Raw genomic sequence first — 10,430 nt, 5'->3', positions numbered from 1 at the left:
TCTCCCGCTACCCTGGCGCTGATCCAGCTGGATGAGGCCTGTGGCCCTACTCAGGCCGGTTTCTGCTTCCCTAACTAGTGCAGTCTCAGGTCCCGCGCAATTGGATTGGAGCAGAAGCTGTGCTCCACTCACCAGAAGTCTTAAGATCCTGTGGAGGGTGTTGTGGGTAGCTGGCGAGTGTCAGCCGCCTCTGCGCCCCAGCTGCCCCGGTGCTTTTCTGACTGGAAGAGGGTTGTGGCCCTATGTATGCCGGATTTCTCTCTCCCCAACCAGAGCAGTCTCAGGTCCTGCGTGATTGGACTGGAGCAGAAGCTGTGTTCCACTCACCAGCAGTCCCAAAATCCTGCGGCGGGGGTCGTGGGTAGCTGGCGGGTGTCAGGCAACCCTGCGCTCCAGCTACCCTGGCGCTGATCCGGCCGGGTGAGGCCTGTGGCCCTACTCAGGCCGGTTTCTGCTTCCCTAACTAATGCAGTCTCAGGTCCCGCGCAATTGGATTGGAGCAGAAGCTGTGCTCCCCTCACCAGAAGTCTTAAGATCCTGTGGCAGGTGTTGTGGGCAGTTGGCGAGTGTCAGCAGACCCTGCGCCCCAGCTGCTCAGGTGCTTTTCTGACCTGAAGAGGGTTGTGGCCCTGTGTGGGCCGGATTTCTCTCTCCCCAACCAGAGCAGTCTCAGGTCCCGCGTGATTGGACTGGAGCAGAAGCTGTGTTCCACTCACCAGCAGTCCCAAAATCCTGCGGCGGGGGTCGTGGGTAGCTGGCGGGTGTCAGGCAACCCTGCGCTCCCGCTACCCTGGCGCTGATCCGGCCGGATGAGGCCTGTGGTCCTACTCAGGCCGGTTTCTGCTTCCCTAACTAATGCAGTCTCAGGTCCCGCGCAATTGGATTGGAGCAGAAGCTGTGCTCCCCTCACCAGAAGTCTTAAGATCCTGTCCTGAACTCTTATTTCATGCATTTTTTCCACTTTTTTTTTTAAATTAGAGACACAATTATCATGGCAGTTAAACTTTCACAGTGGAAGTGAATGCTTTTGAAAACATTTTAAGATATTTAATAATAATTGTTAAGAGTAACTTTCACATCTTTGTCTTGTGCTAAGAATATCTATGATTTTTAGCTAAATTGCATTATATGCCATGCCACAGTGCATTTTACTGGTTTAAAGAGTGTGTTTCTTAATAGAGACTGTTCTTAATTTTCTTTATAATTGAAGACAAGAGATGGCATGCATTGTATAAACATGAGCTAATTCTAAATTAATTTGCTAAGGTCTTTGGATTGTATTATGTGATTTGGGTCACAGTGGAATTATCTTTCAGTTATATAAACATATCAATGAAACCTTTCCTTTAGAAGGCTCAGGCAGATCAGGAGAGCCTACTGCCCTTAATGATATTTAACAATGTTAAAATTATGTCTTGATTAAACAAATATTACTTAAATTACTCTGTGTTTGCTCAGAATATACCATATGTTTATAGGGATGGTTCTGAAAAAAAATGTTCAGTGAGAGATGCCAATTCAGAATTATATTGTAGTATAATCAAGAACTGCCCATATATTTAGTGGGTTATATTTATTTAACACACTAAAAATTGAGTAGATGGTAGTTTTCACTAAAATCATTCCCTTTGAAAATTATTGAGAACTAAATTCATCCCCCTTCATATTGTTGCTCATCTATCATTATTACACTAGTCAAAACTCAGGTTACTTTGTTGGAGTAGTTATTAGTAATTCTTACGTGTACATTTCAAGAATCTGGTCTTTGCTCTTGCAAACATTAACTAAGTAGTCTCACTGGAGTGACAGAGTTGGGCAGACAGTAATAAGCACATCATTGCAACTGTCTCAAATCTGACAGAGAAGATTTTCAAGTGTTTTTAAAATAGAGTATTAATATCCTACAAAAGGTCTGTTAAAAAAGGGTCCCATTGTCAGATGAGTTTGAGAAATGCTATTTCTGTATTTATTTCCTAATATCCATTATGCATATAAGAGAAAGAGAAGTTTTACAGTAAAGAAAGCTTCTAGTTTTTTTAATTTTATTTAATCTCTCTCTTTTTTTTACACTCCAGATTTTATCCCCCTCCCAGTCTGTTTTGACTGTTCTACATCCCATATTTTCTCCCTACCCTGTCCCCAACCACCATCCCCTACCCCACCAGACCTCTAAACTCCCTGTGGCCTCCAACGTTTTTCACTTATTTATCAATGACACTTTTACCAACAATACCTCTTAAAATACTTAAGACAATGGTCTCTACACAAACAACTTCGGCATTACTGCCCCATAATGGTGATTCATATCACTTAATCTATAAGTAATTATATGTGGGGGCACAGAGTAAAGAGAATGTTAAAGAAAATGTGAGAGAGAATATGGAAGTGTTTTGTCAAATGTAAGCTCCACATGAACCAAATTTGTAATTTTCAGGTAGAAGGTTTCAGAGCTAACTCTTGTAATTTAAAGTTAGAGTGTTTCATAGTGTCACATATGAAAGCAAGCATTGGAAGGCATGTTGGACAATATGTAAATAAATTTTGTTGAACAAACGTTTGATGACAAAAGTGCAAATAAATTAGAAACATGTGGGATAAATTGTGTTTGAAATATGCTTGTGTGTAAAATTTTAGAAATGGCTTAAAATAAGTTTTGACCAGATGTATTTTGGGTTTTACTTAGCTTAGATATTAAAAAGTTCAGGATGTGCATGATAATCATGAAGAAGTCATCAATTTCGGACTTAAAAGCTTAGAAAAGAGAAAATGAACATTTTTGTTTAGAAGTTTTTAATGGGCCTTAACATGCTACAGAATAATGTACTTGAAGTCATTGAAATCTACCCACTGTCTTTCTTACTATTCTATCAAAATTATTCCCTGAAATTTCAAGCCGAAACACTAATCTAGAATTTTGGATATGCAAACTTGTCTTTTATTCACTTTTGGTAACAAATACTTATGGCTATTTATCATTAAAACATTGTTCCCATTGAGTACTTCTCATTGTAATTTTCTGATATTTGGTATTAGCACATGGCTCTAGTAGGTGCTTATTGTTTATTCAAAACAATAGTCTTTGATGTCAGTAGACCTCTGGAAACAGATTTTCTTAACTTGTGTTTACTTTGCTGTATTCAAAATAGCAAAACTGAAAAAACCACAGCTCTGTAAAAATGCTTGGGCTTGCTTCTTTATTGCTAGAATATTTTTATGTAGAACTGTCCCTGTATATTTTGGGATGAAGCCTATTTGATCAAGGTGGATGATCTTTTTGATGTGTTTTGGATTCATTTTGCAAGCCTTTTATCGAGTATTTCCACATCAATGCTCATGAGGGAAACTGGTCTGTAATTCTGTCTTTGTTGAGTCTTTGTGTGATTTGGATATCAGGTGATGGTTGCCTCATAGAATAAGTCTGGCAGTCTTCCTTCTGTTTCTATTTTGTGGAATAATTTGAGGAATATTGGTGTTATATCTTTTTTGAAAGTCTGGTAGAAATCTGTACTCAATCTGGCCTTGGGCTTTTTTGGTTGGGAGAATTTTAATGATTGTTTCTATTTCCTTAGGGGTTGCAGGTCTATTTAAATTATCTGGTCTTTATTTAACTTTGGTAAGTGGTATCTATCAAGAAAATTGTCCATTTAGTTTAGATTTTTCAATTTTGAGGAGTACAGGTTTTTGAAGTATGACCTAATGATTCTTTGAATTTCCGCAGTGTCTGTTATGCCCCTCTTTTAAGTTTCTGATTTTGTTAATTTAGATATTCCCTCTCTATCTTTTAGTTAGTTTGGAGAAGGATTTGCCTGTCATGTTGATTTTCTCAAAGAATTCACTTGTTTTATTGATTCTTTGTATTGTTCTTTTTGTTTCTATTTTATTGATTTCAGTCCTCATCTTAATTATTTCTTACCATCCTTTGTTTCTTTTTGTTAGAGAGCTTTCAGCTGTGCTGTTAAATTGCTAATATAAGATATCTCTAATTTCTTTATTATGAAGGCACATAGTGCTATGAATTTTCCTCTTAGCACTGCTTTCATTCAATGTGTGCCATAAGTTTGGATATGTCCTACATTCATTTTCATTAAATTCTAGAAAGACTTTAATTTCAATATTTCTGCCTTGACCCCAAAGTTATTCATTAGGAAGTTGTTAGATTTCTAAGAGTTTGTAGGTTTTCTGTGTTTTGTTTTTGTTTTCATTTTTTTTTTCATTTAATTAAAAAAAATTAATCCTTTTTTCCAGTCCAGATTTTCTCCCCCGGTCCACCCTCTGGCTGTTCCACATCCCATATGTCTTCCCACCATTTCCAGGAGGATGTTCCCCCAACCCCTCACCCCACCAGACATCCCTACTCCCTGGGACCTCCAGTCTCTTGAGAGTTAGGTGCATCTTCTCTGACTGAGTCCAAATCTGGCAGTCCTCTGCTGTATATGTGTTGGGCACATATCAGTTGGTGTATGCTGCTTGGTTGGTGGCCCAGTGCTTGAGAGATCTTGGGGTTCCAGGTTAGTTGTGACTGCTGGTCCTCCTACAAGATCGCCCTCTTCTTCAGCTTCTTCAAGATTTTCCTTAATTCAACCACAGGATACAGCAGCTTCTGTCCACTGGTTGGGTGTAAATATCTGCATCTGACTCTTTCAGCTGCTTTTTGAGTCTTTTGGATGGCAGTCCTGATAGACCCTTTTTGTGAGTGCTCCATAGCCTCAGACATAGTGTCAGGCCTTGGGGCCTTCCCATGAGCTTGATCCCTCTTTGGGCTTATCACTGGACCTCCTTATTTGTCAGGCTCTTCTCCATTTTTGTCCCTACAGTTCTTTTAGACACAAACAATTATGGGTCAGAGTTTTTGACTGTGGGATGGCAATCCCATCCCTCACTTGATGCCCTGTCTTTCTACTGGAGAAGGGCTCTACAAGTTTCCTCTCCCCACTGTAGGGCATTTCATCTAAGGTAAGAACTCCCTTTGAGTGCTGAGATTGTCTCACTTCCCAGGTCTCTGGTACATTCTAGAGGGTCCTCCCCACAACCACCTCATACCTCCTGAGGTTTCCTGTTTTCCTTCTTTCTGCTGGTCCATAGGACTTCAGTCCTGTTCCCCCCACCCAATACCTGATTGTGTTCCCCTCTTCCCTTACCTGTGTCCTTTCCCACCAAGGACCCTCCCTCCCCACTCCTGTGATTTCTTTCTTCTCTCTCCCAAGTGGGATTGAGGCATCCTCACTTGGGCTCTTCAGCTTGTTAACCTTTTCATGTATTGTGGATTGTATCCTGGGTATTCTGTACTTTTATGGTCTAATATTCACTTATTAGTGAGTACATACCATGCATGCCCTTTTGGGTCTGAGTTACCTCACTCAGGATGATATTTTCTAGTTCCATCCTTTGCCTGCAAAACTCAGGATATCCTCGTTCTTAATAGCTGAGTAGTATTCCATTGTGTAAATGAACCACGTTTTCTGTTATGGGACATAGTCAATAGGACAAATTGGCAATTTACATATTGGGAAAAATCTTCACTAACTCCACATCTGATAAAAAAGGCTAGTATCCAAAATATATAAAGAACTCAAAAAGTTAACCACCCCAAAACCAAACAAACAAATCAAAAATGGGGTATAGAACTAAACAGAGAATTCACAACAGAGTAATCTCAAATGGCTGAGCAGAACTTAAAGAAATGCTTAAAGTCCTTAGTGATCAGGGAAATGCAAATCAAAATGACCCTGAAATTCCACTTTACACCAATCAGAATGGCTAAGGTCAAAACCTCAGGTGACAGCACATGTTTCTGTTTTTTCTGTTGTTATTGAAGTTCAGCTTTAATCTGTGGTGATCTGATAGAACCCAGGGTGTTATTTCAATGTTCTCGTAATGGTTAAGACCTAGTAACCTAGTGTGTAATCAAATTTTGAGAATGTTCTGTGAGGTGCTGATAAGAAGATATAATATCTTGTGTTTGGGTGAAATGTTCTGTTAACTCTATTATTTCTTTGTTTTGTTTTTGACCGGATGGCCTGTCCATTGGTGAGAGTGGGGTATTAAAGTCTTCCAGTATTAAAGTATGGGGTTTGATGTGTCATTCATGCTTTTGTAATGTGGGTGCCCTTGTGTTTGGATCATAGTTGTTAATAATTGAAATACCACATTGGTGGGTTTTTCTTTGATGAGTCTAAGTGTCTTTTCTCATCCCTTCTAATTAAATTTAGTTTGAAGTTTATTTTGCTATTATTAAAATGGCTACTCCAGCTTGTTTCTTAGTTCCATTTGCATGAATTATCTTTTTCCAACCTTTTACCCTGAAGTAAGCTCTATCCTTGATGTTAAGATGTGTTTCTTGGATGCAGTAGATATGGATTCTTTTTTCTTTTTAAATCCATTCTATTAGTCTGTGTCTTTTTTTATTGGGGAATTGATACTATTGATATTGAGAGATATCAGTGACCAATGATTGTTGATTCCTGGTTGTTGTTGTTGGTGGTGGTGTAGTGTGTGTGTGTGTTTCTCTTTGGTTTTGCTTGTATGAATTATTTATTGCCTATGATGTCATGGGTATAGTTAACCTCCTTAGGTTGGAGTTTTCCTTCTAGTACTTTCCGTAGGCCTGGAGGTGGATAGTGAGGCACCTGTTTTTCTGACTGGTTTTGCCTCCACCTGAACATGTGGAGGTCCTGAGCTTGCCTTTTTATAAAGTCTGAGGTGTATACGAGAAGTTTAATAAAGTAGTAAGAGTAATAGCACATTTTCCACACTTGATTGGTTTTTACTTATGTTTTTCTGTTATCTGTATAGTATACAAAAGAAGTAATATCAAATCTAGTAAAAATGCCAAAAGATGACTATTTGGTCATATAGTCACATGGCCATATATTCCAAATGTTTATTGTTTCAGGTTGATGAATGGTCTGGTATTGCTATTTTGTAGCATTGAAAAATTGTTTTCTTTTCTTTTTTGGGTGTGTGTGTGTGTCAAATTTTATTGATGATATTCAAGAGAGTAGAGAGGGTTCACTAGGCCCCTCCTATAATTATGGGGGTCTGGGATGGAAATTGTGAGGGAGATGCTCAGTGTTGGGGGAAAATTTGAGATAGGGACCTCTCAGCAACTGAGGGGCTCTCTTCTTTCAGTGTCCTTGCTGGTGTGGGTGGTCCAAGGTTTCTTAATCCTTAGAGACCATGTAGGCCCTGAGGTCCACCATCCTGTTGCTGTAGCCGTATTCATTGTAATACCAGGAAATGAGCTTTACAAAGTTGTCATTAAGAGTAATGCCAGCCCCAGCGTCAAAGATGGAAGATTGGGAGTTGCTGATGAAGTCGCAGGAGACAACCTGATCCTCAGTGTAGCCCAGAATGCCCATCAGTGGGCCCTCAGATGCCTCCTTTACCTCCTTCTTGATGTCATCGTGCTTGGAAGGTTTTTCCAGGTAGCATGTCAGATCCACAATGGATACATTGGGGGTAGGAACACGGAAGGCCAGGCCAGTGAGCTTCCCGTTCAACTCTGGGATGACCTTGTCCAAGGCATTCACTGCACCAGTGGATTCAGGGATGATGTTCTGGGCAGCCCCATGGCCATCATGCCACAGCTTTCCAGAGGGACCATCCACAATCTTCTGAGAGGCAGTGGTGATATGGACCGGTCATGAGCCCTTCCATGATGCCAAAGTTGTCATGGATGACCTTGGCCGGCAGCCTAAGCAGTTGGTAGTGCAGGATGCAGACAATCTTGAGGGAGTTGTCATGTTTCTCATGGTTCACATCCATCACAAACATGGGGGCATCAGCCGAAGGGGCAGAAATGATGATTCTTTTGGCCCCACCCTTCAAGTGGGCCCCAGCCTTCTCCATGGTGGTGAAGACACCAGTAGACTCCACGACATACTCAGCACTAGCATCACCCTATTTGATGTTAGTGGGATCTCGCTCCTGGAAGATGGTGATGGGCTTCCCGCTGATGACAATCTTCATATTCTCGGCCTTGACTGTGCGGTTGAATTTGTCATGGGTGAAGTCATACTGGAACATGTAGACCATGTAGTTGAGGTCAATGAAGGGGTCGTTGATGGCAACAATCTCCACTTTGCCGGGTGGAGAGCAAATGGCAGCCCTGGTAACCAGGCACCCAATATGGCCAAATCTGTTTATACTGACCTTCACCATTTTGTCTTCAGGACAAGGCTGGCACTGCACAAGAAGATGTGTCTGTCTCTGGAACAAGGAGGAGCAGAGAGCCGAAAAATATTTTTCTAACTAAGGCTTTTAAATAAAGAAGAAGTAAATTTAGATGATCTACATTGCAGATATATCTAGCCTTGAAGATTGCAAGAAACTTTTGGAATTGCAAATACAGACAAACTGGTCAGATTGTTCTGTGTTATGATATCCCCCAAGGCTATAATTTAATGTATAACTCACTACTTAAAATATTTTTATTAAGTCTTTGAGAATTTAGTACAATGCATTTTGATCATGTTTATTCTGTATTCCTCCTGTAATTCCTTCCAGACCTACCTTCCACTTCTCTAATCCAACTTCATGTCCTCTTTTAAAATGATAATAATAATAATAATAATATTAATAATAATCCACTGAATCCCATTTGTCCTGTGGATATTATCTCAGAGTGGGTACCAGGAGTGTGGAGAAGTGTGAAGAGGCCTTCTGCAGGACACTTAGGTGCAGCTCTATATGACGAAGGCCTCCCCCATGGTGGTCCCCAAGGAAGGAGACTGTCATGGCTTGTCATGGTAGAAAAGTGATTAAATACATTTTGCAGGAAGGGATGCTTATTGGCTAAACCCTCAGGGCCCATCTAGACACCCCCCCCCATTATTACCATGGATAGAACTCTGGATTTCTATGCTATGTGACCAGTTGTCATGGTCTTTTAGTGAAGTGTCATGGTCACATGCTCCAGGACAGGAATCTGATTGGGAACTAGTGAACTGCCATTCTTATTTATAGTTTGGGGTTCTGAACTTTTGCTACCACCTTACCAGTTCTTCTGTCTGGTGGCATGGTCCACTGCTTCACAAATGTCCTCACTTTCTAAGATTTATTCATGTATAAGACAAGTACAAACTGTATACATTTAAGAAGACAAAGCGATGTTTGAGTTATAGAATTGGTCATACTAACCAAACTATCCTATGATTACCACTTCACAGTAATCATACGACCTTCATATTTAAGAGGAAGAAAGGAACTATGGCAGGTGCAGTAAGGTGAGCTGCTTAGAGTGCTTCTCTATACCATAGCAACCAATCTATCTTTGTTTTAGTTTTCTATATTAGATGAAAAACTAATCTACTTTTTTCCTTCTTGCTTCTAGATCAACTAATAAAAAATGGAATTTCAGAGAAGATTCTATATAAGTTTTCATCTTGAAATGTTTTATCATTTCAAACTAAGACGTTTGGATTTTATCCTGAGAGCACATAAATGATGACTGAGAAAATTCTAGTTGTAATATGAAGACCAGAGTGAACAAAATAATGCTGGAGGCATTGACACAAATGCTACAAAGGTGAGAGATGAAAATAACTTGAACTAGTATGGATAGCAGGAAAAGAGAGAAGTAGAGATATTCATGGAACAGAAGAATAAGGACTTTATAACTGGTCTGTGACATGAGGAGCAGGAGTTAAGGTTTATTAGGGTCTAGGGCAGAAAACTTTACTGTGGTGCTTGTATGACGTATGAAGCTTGAGGACATATAAGATGTGCCAGTTAAATGGCAGCGAAGTGGCTTCAGTTCTAGATAGACTGAATTTTAAATTTCCAGTCCTGTCTAAATAAAGATTTTTCCATAGATATTAACCTATTGAAAACAATATTTGGTATTGTTTATAGAAGTTATGTGAATGTAAAATCTATAAACTTAAGCTGTGACATTCATTTTTAAATAGTTAAAGGGTATAATTAGTGTGTTACAGTCAATATTTTATTCATTACAAACTGAATTTGTTTGTTTCCTTCTGTGATCTCCCCAGGTCTAATAATCTTCTAGAGTTCCAAAGAATCCAATACAAGGTATAGAACATAGTGTGGTGAGATGATTTATACAACATTCTAGGAATTGGCTTTCCAACTGTGACTACTACAATACTTATAATATCATTCCCCCCCCCCCCCAGGGTGTTTTACTTAAAATCATGTGTGTACTGCTGTATCTATAAGAACATTGGGAAGTGAATTGACCTATGAGGTCTGTCATTGGTAAGACATTCTAGAATTTCATCAAGCAGATTAGGGACCCAAGACTGTTAAAATGTGTTAATTTAATGCACATATTTTATTATTGAGGAAACTTATATGTTAGAAGAATTAATTGTTACTTTTTACTATTTTTGTTTGTGTATATTCACTGTACAAAATAACAGGTTTCATGATGACATTTTAATACATGTATGTCATGTACATTTTTGGAG

General features: G+C 39.5%; 1 pseudogene; it reads right to left on the bottom strand.

The window, feature by feature from the left end:
• Positions 1-7,160: 7,160 nt before the first annotated feature.
• Positions 7,161-7,773, bottom strand: LOC110308689 (glyceraldehyde-3-phosphate dehydrogenase pseudogene; annotated as a pseudogene).
• Between the last annotated feature and the right edge of the window lie 2,657 nt (positions 7,774-10,430).

The sequence above is a fragment of the Mus caroli genome, unplaced genomic scaffold (genome assembly GCF_978045245.1).
Source record: "Mus caroli unplaced genomic scaffold, Mus_caroli_1 scaffold_15, whole genome shotgun sequence".
Taxonomy (NCBI): domain Eukaryota; kingdom Metazoa; phylum Chordata; class Mammalia; order Rodentia; family Muridae; genus Mus; species Mus caroli.
The sequence above is the reverse complement of the archived record's forward strand: the minus strand, read 5'-3'. Positions and strand labels throughout refer to the sequence as shown.